Source organism: Pteropus vampyrus, unplaced genomic scaffold, assembly GCF_000151845.1.
Source record: "Pteropus vampyrus isolate Shadow unplaced genomic scaffold, Pvam_2.0 Scaffold66, whole genome shotgun sequence".
NCBI classification, from domain to species: Eukaryota; Metazoa; Chordata; class Mammalia; order Chiroptera; family Pteropodidae; genus Pteropus; species Pteropus vampyrus.
This window is the reverse complement of record NW_011888847.1, coordinates 3671528-3683866: the sequence shown is the minus strand read 5'-3', so window position 1 is coordinate 3683866 and position 12339 is coordinate 3671528. Positions and strand designations below refer to the sequence as shown.

General features: G+C 43.2%; 1 pseudogene; it reads right to left on the bottom strand.

Annotated features, from left to right (window-relative positions):
* Nucleotides 1-2164: 2164 nt before the first annotated feature.
* On the bottom strand, nt 2165-2283 carry LOC111740683 (annotated as a pseudogene).
* Between the last annotated feature and the right edge of the window lie 10056 nt (nt 2284-12339).

Below are 12339 nucleotides of genomic sequence, written 5' to 3'. Positions count from 1 at the left end.
TCAGTGTTGATGAGGATGTGGAGAAATGAACTCTCATACATTATGGGCAGGAATGTAAAACAATGCAGCTGCTTTGTAAAAACAGTTTGACAGTTTCCCTCAAAATTAAACATAAAGTTACCATATGACCCAGTAATTCTACTCTTAGGTATATAAGAGAATTGGAAACATATGTTCACAAAAACTTATTCATTGCAGCCTTATTCTTATTCATTATAGCCCCCAAATTGAAACAATGCACATGTCCATCAACTGATGAATGGATAAAACAAAATGTGGTATATCTATACAATGGAATATTAGTCAGCCATAAAAAGGAATAAAGTACAGATACATGCTGCAGCATGGATAGACTTCAAAATTATTTTGCTAACTGAAAGAAGCCAGACACAAAAGGTCACATATCATATGCTCCCGTTTATGTGAACTGCTCAGTAGAGGCAAATTCATAGAGACACAAAATAGATTAGTGGTTGTCAGAGGCTGGGGGTGGGGGTGGAAATAGAAAGTGACCACTAACAGGGGTATAGGGTTACCTCATGGGGTAACAAAAATATTTTGGATTTAGATATGTGTGATGGTTGCACAACTCTTTGAACATATTAAAGTACTGAATTGTACACTATAAATGGTTCAATTTTAGGTATGTGAATTATATCTCAATAAATATCTGTTACATGTTTAAAAAAACAGTGACAGGCTTCAAGCCTTGGTCCTAAATCTTATTCTTTTCTACACCCTCTCTAGGCAATCTCTACTACTCCTATGGCTCAACTGCAATTGAGGTACCCACGAACCTCAAGATTATAGCTCTATCCCCAATTTCTCCTTTGAATTCCTATCCATCCAAACTCTGCATTTTTGCCTGTTCCCCTTGGCCCTCAGTTTATTTCATGTCCCTACTACATTGTTACTTCCATAACAGTCTGTCCTATTTACCTCTCTATCTCTTTGCTCTAAAATATCAATGAATATATGAACGAATGAAGAAAATATTTTAACAGTTCAATGTTCTAAGGGCTAGGTTTCAGGCTCACTGAAGTGTAGGTGTTACTTTGGGAAAGAATGGCTCTCAGTAGAAAATGCACTTTCTTACAATACGTATTTCCTACTAAAGAAAGGTAGGCAATAAAAAACATATTTAGATTTGAAGTCTGAATCTGAGAGAGCTTTCCTTCCAAGAGGCACCACAGAGATCATTCTGCCATGACTATTGGCTTTCCTGGAAGATTTTGACAAACCCACACTTGAAAATGAGAAAGCCCTTCATGCTTCATGAGTGTTTGGTGAGTGACTTGAGTTATTGACTCAGTGTCACTCACTGAAAAAGTCTGTGCTCTCCTCTATAAAGATTTTATGGTGGTAACAATGGGATGAGAGCACTTCTCACGTGTGGCTGAGCAGAGACTGCCTTGTACAGCTTTCCCACACTTGCAGCAATAAACCTTTTATGACAGTTGTGCTAACTTGCACACCACATATACCTTCTCATGCTAACTTTGGTTATATTCTGCTTTCCTTACGGGAGGTACACAAACGGTGACTGATCTCACAAGTATACATGTGGACATGAGACATACACAAAGCCCTCTTAAAGTTTGCTCTTTTCCTCCACTTGCAGAAGCCAGACTTAAGTTGCATGATTCTAGTCACTCATTGGGTGTGTGCTGGGCTCCTACCTGGACCAAAACTGGGATATCCTATGTACACTCAATATTGGGTGATGACGATCACTTGGACTTGGCCACCCTCCACCATCTGTGCTATAACATGCCTCTGCTCATTATTAGGATTTAACCCAATGAAAGTATAAGTTACTCTGTATATTTGCTAAAAAGCATAACCAACTGAGCCCTCCAGAGACATTAAAAGGTATGCTATGCGACTCATAATTTTGTCCTTCTTCTTAAAGCTTTGCTGCTGAAGAGAGAGGTATAGAAGAATGCATTCTGGAGAAGAATCATCCTCTCCTCTCCTCCACTCTGTTGACAAGGATTGCTGGGTATTTGGTTGAACATGTTGCATCCTGTGCATCCTGACCTTGACCATTGCCTTTCCTCTCCTCCACCCCCCACCTTTTTTTTTTAGGCGAGGCAACCCTTGGTTGATCTCACAGATTGCAAGGACCTTGTCAGCTCACGATGCCTTATTTTTTTATTTTTTATGCCTACAGCACCTGGTCTTCCTAGGTGGTCTCCCATCCGAGTACTAACCAGGCCCGGCCTTGCTTAGCTTCCGATATCAGACAGGATTGGGCTTGTTCAGGGTAGCATGGCCATAGACACCTTTTCCTCCTTTGCAAAGCCTTGGTTGTCCCACAGTGGCTAACTACAAACTACCTAAGTCCTATGTCTTTTATGTGGTCCAACTCGCACTGTTGGTAAACAACAATAATAATAATAAAAAAAACATTTAGCAGGTAAGAGTATAGGTTTAGGGGTCAGACAGACTTGGGTTTGAATACTGTGTGACCTTGGGCAAGTTACTCAGCTTTTCTGAATCTGTTTCTTCAGCTGGAAAATTGGAATAATAATACCAACTCCCTCATGAGGTAGGTGAAAAAAATAAATGAGTTAACATAGGTAAAGCAGAATACCTCGAACGTGCAGGTAATTAAAAAAATGTCAGCTGCCATTAGCACCAGCACCACCATTATCATCGTTATCATCCTCCTCCTCACCATCACAATTGTATGCATCATTTTAGTTGCAAGTGACAGAAGCCCATCTCAAATGAATTTAAGTAAAGAAGAAAAGCATTTTGATTTAGTTAATTGAAAACCCTAGGCTTAGGATCCAGAGTTTCGACAATGTCATCTCTGCTCAATCTCTCTCTCTCTCCAAATCTCACTCTTCTTTCCTCTATCTTGGCTTCATTCTCCAGCAGGTGGACTAAAGGAGAGCAGGGGGGCTCTAGCCTGCAGAGGCGCACCCCACTTCTCTTCCTACCAAAGGGCCCGTGTATTTGCATGTGAATACTCTAGCTCATGTGTCCAAGCTCCATCCACAAACCCTCCTCCCAGTAAACAGCCTCTCCTTGGCCATCCCTTGTTCTCTGAAAGATAGACCTGAGGAGAAGGCTTCCGTAAGCTCTGGGTATTAGAAGCATAGTCCAAAAGTGGGAGCAGAAAGGATGCAAGCTGAAGATGGGCATATTCACTTGGTCCCAAAGAATCATCATGCCACGGGGAAAGGCGGAACCAAAGGATGGCCTGAACAGGGACCCTTGTTGCTAGGTCAAAAAGAGGTATTTTAAAATTATATAGTATATTTATTCAATAATGACTGTTGTGGAACAGTCTAAAAGCAATTTAAGACAGGATACGATATGCATTCGGAGTTTTAGAGAAGAGAGAGATCACTGCCAGCAGGAAAGAATTCCTTGAGAATGAGGCCTTATAGGATGGGAAGATAAGGATAGACTAGGACATAGAGAAGGGCATTCCAGGTGAGGAGAGCAAGGTGAACAAAGGCCATGAGGTCGTATTGGGTCTACTGTATTTCGGGACAATGGAGAGCTTGGTCTAGTAAGACCTAAGGTATGTACTAGGAGAAATAAGAGCTGGCTGGTGGGACGTGATAGAGATATTTAGAAGAGTTCTAAGAGGGACTCCAGGTCCAAATCTGTTGCAATAGAATTAGGGAGTTTTTGAAGGCTTATGAATAGAGGATGGTGATTGAAAGTGTGCTTGAGAAGCTGAACCTGGCAGCGCCAAGTCGGTGGACCAAAGGGCTCACCCAGAGCTGAGATCTGGGCTGGTGCATGAGGCACTAGACAAGGGCTACTGTGAGGATGATGAATGGCAGAGGGTAAATTAGGGGAGGAAGTGAGCACTTATGCACAGTCAATGGAAGAGGCTAAGCTGCCAAAGTGACCAAATCCGGAGCTGATGTCACCAGAAGAATCAAGTGCCTGGCCCTGAGTAAGCTGCATACAAATGTATTTCCAAATTGAGCTGTTGGGGCAAATAAAGTAGACACATGTCCAGTTTTATTTGTGGTTAAGATAACCAACTTAACTGTACCAGGTGTTTGCTTCTCAATTTTGTTCCAGTCCCCTGATGGGCAAATAAAATTCAGTAAGTCCATGCGACCTGGTCTGGCTGGGATTACTGCCCCTGGGTGTTCTGCGGGCAGAGCTGGCGCCTCAGGCTCAGGCTGACGTGTTGGTGAAGTTCCTGTGGCCAAAACTGAGGGCTTTTTCCTGGCTGGTTTTGCTGGGTGGTTAGTAGGGCCCTGCCTGTCGGCCAGGGGTGAATGCAAACTGGAATGTATTTGTAAAGGGGGCTTCCAATCTTGGCCTGGGCCTGCCGGCTTCTCATATGAGAAAGGGGAACCACAGGCGCCTGGCCAGCCACATGACTGGGATACACGCCAGCAGGTCCAGGCGGGTCCCACCGGAGCCTTGGCTCCTAAAGCACGGGGCACTCAGAGGGGCCCAAGGGTATTTCTGGGTGAGAAAAATGTTGTGCTAGGCTATTTGATTCCTCCCCAGTCTTTAAGCTGGGCAATTTATAATTGTGTGGTATCCATCAACCCACAATTATTTATTGATCGCCTGTTACGTATCTGCATTGTGTCGAGTGCCACATGCGATACAGAAGAGATTCGAGTGACTTCTAAAATGTCTAGAAGTTTAGGTTTGAGGACTTCAGTTCAGGTCCCAGCTTAGCTATTTACTAGTTATGTAAACTTTAGTAGCAAGTTTTCTAACCTCTCTTTTCCTGTTTCCTCATCTGTAAAATGGGTACAGAAACACTATAACAGTGTTGATGTGGTAAATAAATGATATAATCTATAATGATATATCATCAACAGACAGATATCTATTCTAATGTGATAGAGATTAATACAATTACTAATTTTATAATATTTGTTCATAATATGATTTGTTCTGAAATTCAGTGAGTTCCATGAAACTTTTTCTTGCTCCTATGAAACATGTGACCTGCTTGGGGAAATAAAATTAACACACATGTATAATAGCAATGAATACAAGAGGGAAAGAAAATACACCACGTGGGCTAATAACCACTTGGTATTTTCGCAACTATGACCCAAATAAATTGGGTCATTTTCTTCCTTTCTGTCACCACTCTAAGTGTTTGGTTTTTACCACGGGCTCTTGAAGGTGGAAACTGTCTATAGTCAGAAGCCACTGTCCTTTCAGACCCCGTTTACAGATGGGACAATGGGGGCCCAAGGAGGTACGGAGCCTTACACTGCAAAGATTGCACCTTGAAGAAGCGGTAGGGCTGCGATTTGACCTCAGCTTTTTCCAATCCACTCCCCCCGCCTCCATCGTGGCAGTCATGCACAGTGTGTGAGATCTGGGTCACTGAAGGGGGACCACTGGCTCCTCACCCATGTCACTGCAGGCCACTCCTTACTTTCCTTCCCTGGGGGAGTCCCTCCCACATAACCATAGGGCAGAAATCACTGTCTTTGAAAACATTAATTTTGGAGTAAAAGCAATAACAATAACAACAAAACAGAGCAATGGGAATTTTCCAATGGGAATTAGGTGGAGAGACAGGTAAAACATGTCCCAGTGCTCCTCCTCCCAAGCAGGAGCCACCCCACTCTGACCTTAGACCTTCTCAACCTTCCTGGTCCACAAAACACTCAGCTCAAGGAGTGACCAACCCATAGCTATGCTGCACCCTCCCCCCAAACCCCCAAACTGAGCACTGGAGCTGGGAGCAACCAAACATTCTCCTTGGTTTTGCCATTTTCCTATCTGGCAGGAGTTGCTAATCCTTCATTACTGAAAAATAACTTCTTTATTCAAGACCTAATCACTGTGAAACCTCATATCATCAGGATGCGATTTCTTCCAATCCTGTATGGCAACTGATTTTCCTAATGATGTCCCCGAGGCCCTGCAACACCCTGGAATGCTTTCTGAATCACTGAGGGAGTGTGCGGTTGTGTTCAGTCTAGTTTTAACGTGAAGTGGTTCTCACTGTGCTTTTCCAAAGCCTGGAATAAAAGACAACTCTCACGGGACCTACACAAACGTTGTGGAGAAACAAAAGACACCTGTCTATGGAATGACTGCACATTCTGGTCACTTCAGACGCTTCTGGGCATCTGCATGTCTACGTCAATCCAGGTGTATCTGCTCAGCTCTGGTTCTATCTATGATATTGGGCGATTGTTGAAGCAATTTGAGACCTTGCATTTTTTGGTATATCCTGCTTCTCTCATTTGGCTGCAAAGTCCTCAAGGGTGAGGAATATTTTTCATCCCTTCTTTGTCTCCCAAACATGTGCTGCTGTTGACTGTAGTCACATCAGAAGCCAAGTCCATGAGGCTGCTGAGCTCAGTGCAGGGCTCACTCTGGTCAGTCAACTGCCTGTTCCCTGCAGACACATGTCACCTGCAGAAATGTAAACCTGCCTCCCAAAGCAATCAATCCTTGGGTCTGAGTTTCCCAATTACTTTTGACCGTTTCCCCTGGAGCTCAGTCTGCCAGCAGTTCTCCCAGGGAGAGTTATCCACTCCATAGTTTCTGCCTGCTCTCCTCGCATGCTGCCTTAATTACACTATCTGCCTCCAGGGACAGGAGTTGGTGAACTGAATGAGGGGAAATAGCTGGCAGGGCAGAGGCAATAGGGAAACGCTGGCAGTGATATGATAGGAGGCACAGATGTGCGCTGCCCCCTTTCCATGAAGTGGCCCCTCTAATGTAAGGTCCTTTAGGGCAATAATCTTACGTGTCCAGTTCACCTTGATAGTCCCAGCACAGAGGAAAGGGCTCTGCTTATGTTCAGTAAATATCTGCTGAAGGAATGAGACTTGGGCTCCCAAAACAATTCAGCCATTCATGAGCTCTATGGATCTTTCGCTTTCTCTCATCTCTAAACTGAAGGGGCTATGGCTGTAGTTCATTTGCTGTATTATATTCCATTGGATAAAGCTCAGAAACATAATGTTGAGTGGGAAAGAAAAGTAAATAGCAGACAATGACATGCAATAGTAGTTATCATTTTTCAAAGCTCAAAAACAAGCGTGCTATTTAGAGATGCACTGTATATTATCAGCTATTGCCACAATAGTGCTATATAACAAACTACTCCAAAATTCAATGACTTACCAGCCTTAATGTATTCTTTCTTACTCAGGTATCTGTGGATCGGCTGGGACTTGGCTGATATAGTCTGGGCTTCACTGGGTTTGGTTCCAATATTAGATTGGGTCCAGGTCTGCTCCACATGTCTCTCATCCTCCTTGGACCAGCAAGTGGGATCTGGAGCACTTTCTCCTCATGGCAGAGGCAGGCATATAAGTGGAAACATGTGATAACTCTTAAGACCTAGGCTTAGAATTGGCATCCATCAATGCCTACAACATTCTACGGACTAAAACCAGTCTAACAACATTGGGCAGGGAAATTTATTCCACTTCTAATGGGAGGAACTGCAAAGTCATATGCCAAAGGATATCTAAACAACCCAGAACAATACTGCAAACTATCACGCAAACATTGTTGACAAAACTATACAAATAACCAAAGGAATGATAAACACGATAATGGTTATTTCTGGGAGGGTGGGGGTAGTGAGAGAAAAGAATAAGAGGAACATCCATTGTAATGGTCTAATTCTAAGGTGGAGCGGTGGGCTCACAAGTTTTATGATCACTAAGCATTATGATTTATCAATCGTTACCTAATAAAAATAGTAAGTATAAATAAATAAATAAGGGGTATGATCCACAGATATGAGGGGTTCTCTCCAGTGCTGACATTGCATGTTCTATAGTTCTAAAAACAGGAGCTGAGAGCTCTCCTTGGGTGAAGGAAAGCATCTGATCGCTCGGCAGAAATCCTGGTTACTCAGCACACAGAAATCAGCCCATGCTGGTTCTGTCCAGGCTCAGCCCTGCGCTAGGCCCGATGAGGAAAATGAGAAGATATGCTCCCTGCACTTAGGGCTGTGGGAAGTCCCTAGAAAACAATTTGGATTGCAGCTGTGAAATAGTACTGCGAGCCCTGGCTTGGGCTCCAATCTCGTTGGCCTCAAATTCTGGCCTCAAAACTGAGAAAGTCACCAGCTGTGTGACCTTAGGAAAGACACTTGGCCTTGCTGAGACTATTTCCTCACCCATAAAGGAGACAATGCTACCTTGGAAGGTTGCTGTGAATCCTTGAATAAGCCAGTTTCTATTTTGCTTTCTTATGTTGCGCAGGGAGGCCACGTGGCACACTGAGTTGCAAAGTCTGATAACTGGGTTTGAATGTAACCTATGCTGTTTATAGGGATGGGTCCTCAGACAGTGATTAGGTTTCCCAAATTTCCATTGCCTTTTGTAATGTGGTGGTACTAATATTTTTCTTCCAAAGGCATATCAGGTGGTTTAAATTAGATAACATGTATAATGAACCCGACACATTTAGGGGGCTCAGTAAATGTTAATCCCTTTCGTCTCCTACTTCCAGCCTCTATATAGCTTCTTTCTGGCTATGGCTCAAAGAAGATAGGGAAAAGAGGTCAAGTTCATGGCCAGTTAGGTTAAGGAGAAGATGCGTGTGGATGTTGAACCCCAGTCTCCTTGGCTCAAATGGTAGGGGTGCGTCAGGTGTGGGTGCTGGGAGGGGGTTAGGCTCAGAGAGGGATTATGTTTTCCATTATCCAAACATCTCCAATTTCAATTTTGGGAAACAAAATAATTTTGGCCCCCCACACAGTATCTGTCTCTGGAACTGATTATCTGCTTTGTTAAGTTCAGAGGCATTCTGATAAGGGTAATTGAATTAGGCTTCTCAGGGCTCCTACAAGCAGGCTCGTTGCCACAGTAGGGGGTCTCTGTCCAGGCCCCTTGGCAGTGGCGTGCAGGCTTTCCTTCCAGCACTCTTCTTTGGAGCCTGCCCTCCTGGAGTGCTTTAGGCCTTGGGCTTTGCCTTTGAAGATCTTTGCAGAGAAGCCTCTACACTCACAAGGTCCTTCATGCTTCCCTGGGCTCCTGCCCTGAATCTGTCCCCAGCCCACTCTGGAAGGCCTCTGAGGGTGAAGGGAGGAGGAGTCTTCCCTTGAGGCAAAGGAATTTCTGGAGGTCAAAGAAATGTCTGCCCAGGGACAAAGGAGCAGGAGGTCAAGGTTCAAATGATGTTGATCTAAATTTTTGCCAATTCCAGAGGGTTTCGCTCTCAGGGGAACTTGCCTCCACTTTCCTCATAATCTTGGCGGGATCCTGCCTACCTGGATTGACAGAAATCTGGTCATTTGGGGATATTACTATGACAGCAGCCACTCAAGTGTTCAAAAATCAGCAGGCTACAAAAAAAGTTATTTGACCCTCAGAATGTGTGCGGACTCAGCCTCCATTTCTCTCACTTGACCATGGTCTCCACACTCTCCCCTACTTGTGACTACACTGAGAAAATCAGAGGGTTTGTTTCTGTGCACCTCTTAGGGGTTGTTTCTTCTTCCTTCCACTAGATCGCAACCCATGGAAACTCAGCACAAAAAGGTGTCAGAGCAGAGTGACGATGCAGTGTGCCCCTCAAGGCTCTGCTCAGATTTTCTCAGTTCCCTGAGTTGTCGGTCTCACCCACTTCCCCATCTTCTGTCTCACTTTGCCACCCTACCTATCCATCTTCTGATGAGCCCACTGGGCTCCCATCATTATTGTAAGCAAAATCAATATAGTTTTAGAGACCACTAGAAAAGATCTGGGTTCAAATCCGGACTCTTGAATTTACTAACTATGTGATCTTTGGCCAATTAGCAAACTGAGAGGATTGGCAATAACACAGAGGTTCTCAAATTTTCTCAGTTTATGGGGTCCTTAGTACCTTGGTCATTTTTTAACAGTGTCTCTAGGCCTTAAGAAACACCTAAGAGTCCCATTTATTAGAAGTTGAGACTAAAAAACTCAAGTATTTATGTCTTGACAAAATAATACACATATATTGAAAGAAAAAAGCAATAATTTAATTTCAATCTTAAGTTAACAACCATTACTTATTAATGAGATGTATGCACCTCTTGGGCCCTGTACAACTTCTTAAACCTTGCAATCTGATTGGTTCCTTCTTCCTTCATCTCTTTTTCCATGTTGATTTTCATATGGTTCTTGTTTATTGCAGCCGCTACCAAAGACCCAGCTTCACAGATATGACATCATCAAAAGGAATGTTGTGTGATATGTTAAAACTGTGAATTACCTTGAGCTAGTAGTTTGCACAGTGTCTAACATATGTTGAGTATCATTATGTTTCCTTCGAAATTTAAAATAACTCACAGCGCCCTGTGAGTTTGCTGTAGCACCCTAGAATGGGAACTGTAACAATAATATTTGAAAAATACCTAACATATTATAGGTGCTTTAAAATGGTAGCTATTATTACTTCTCTTTAAACTTTTAAAGTCACTGTTGGTTGACTTATGACTGCGTTGCCACACCATCAGACTAGACTTCAATCTCATTGAAAGCTATCTTATCCATCTAGGTATCCTCTATGACTGGCACATAGTAAGTGTTTAATAAATGTTTCTGAATAGATGGAAGGAGAGATGCCTTTTGGACCATTTATGTGTTGGTTCATCTTTACTTACATCTATCCATCCATCCATGCATCCATCCATACATTCATGTATGCATCCAATGACAACAAGTTGACTCCTGTCAGCTGAAATTGCCTCCAAACCCCAGCCCCACTTTAGTGGATAGTGTTGGCTCCTATTTCCTTCTTGTTTACCTCAAGTTGCCTTGAAGAACCACCATACTTTGGGCCCCAGCTCTGGAATTGTTCTTTTATGTGTACAGCCTTTTTTTTTTTTTCCTCTCAAAGTTCTCAGCAAAGTCCTTAAAGATAGAAGCAGGTCTAATTCACCCATGAAGCCCCATACCTTTTCTGACATGGAATGTTCTCTAAAAGGCTGAACATAATAGAGGTACTCAGTAAATACTTGCTAGATGAGTTATTTGATTTATGCTATGGCTCTATGCACAAACCAATATCAACATTTGATCAACTTGTCTAGTGACTCATTAATGGGTAGGTAGTGACTACCCCACATGTGAATGGAAGGAGGACAGGATGACTTCAACAGTCAGTGAGGGCTTCACTGAGAAAAGAGCCAGAGCTGGGTTTTGAGTGGTGGGCAGGATTCGAAGAAGCTGAAAGGAGGAGGCAGCCATTCAGGATTGAGATCGTAGGGCACAGAATGAGGAATGGCCTGAAGATGGAAATGGGCTTGTATGTGAGGGGCTAGAGAAACAAAAGGCTTAACTGGATAGAGAGGGGATGAGGTAGAGTTGTGAGAGATAAAACTGGAAAAGAAACTTTTAAGATCTTGAAAGCTAGGGATAAGCATATTAAAATGCAAATATTAGTACTTAAGTCGAAGGTATACCATAGAGTTGGTTGTATAAAGGTGTTTGTACCATATTGAATCGCTTTACCTAGGGGAAAGGGACAAGGCATGGAGGGAAAATTAAAATAATATGTCCTGTTGCAGGAGCGGTCCACATGAGAACATTTTGCTGGGGTATAACTGGCCATAGGTTGGAAGATTTTCTATCCACCACGCAAGTAAATAGCTCAAGGGCAGGCTGCCCGCCAGCATAAACCTTTGTGTGGAAAATACTGCAAGTGTGGCTATGGAAAATGCCCTCTTGCTGACCATAATTATACAGAATGTGTGCAAATAAAAGCTGAAAGAAAACACTTTTGCAGAGGTATATTTTTTTCTGTTCTTATTTTGACAGAGTGGAAGAGAAATTCACAGACCATTTTCTCATTCTCCCAGTTGGGGCAGAATGAGCTCATGCCACAAGGCTGGGCAGGGGGTTGGGTTTCAGGGAGAGATCTGAAACTAGGTATACACACAGACCTACAGTTATGGGTCTTTCAGTCCTGAGATAGCCTCTGGGGGCAGGGAAGTTGTCGAGGAGGAGTCCAAAGAGGCTTTTCTTTGTTTAGCTCTCACAATCAACAAGGTTTGGTCTTATTCAGCCAGAGGGAGAGAGGAGAAGTTTGGGGTATTCAAAATATGACCCTCACCTTTTAAGGTTATGCTCACCTTCAGTGGAGGGTAACTTCTCTCTGCCTTCAATCCTTTCCTGGGGTTCCCATCGGAGATAACTTCTAACTCTGAAGAAGCCCAAAACATAATACATATCTCCTAGAGAGCTCTCTTTAAGTGGTAAGATGGCAGATTTTGTTCCTTCAAGTTTTACATCTGCCCTTCCAGAAAGTTGTCCTTTCTCTTCTTCTCTTTGATATTCATAGGAATACTTGAATGAAAATTCCTTAAAGAGTAGGTATTTGCTAGTCCAACTGTGAAGCATTCATGGATTGCCTGGCCCCATCGGGACTGGGTGCCAAAGT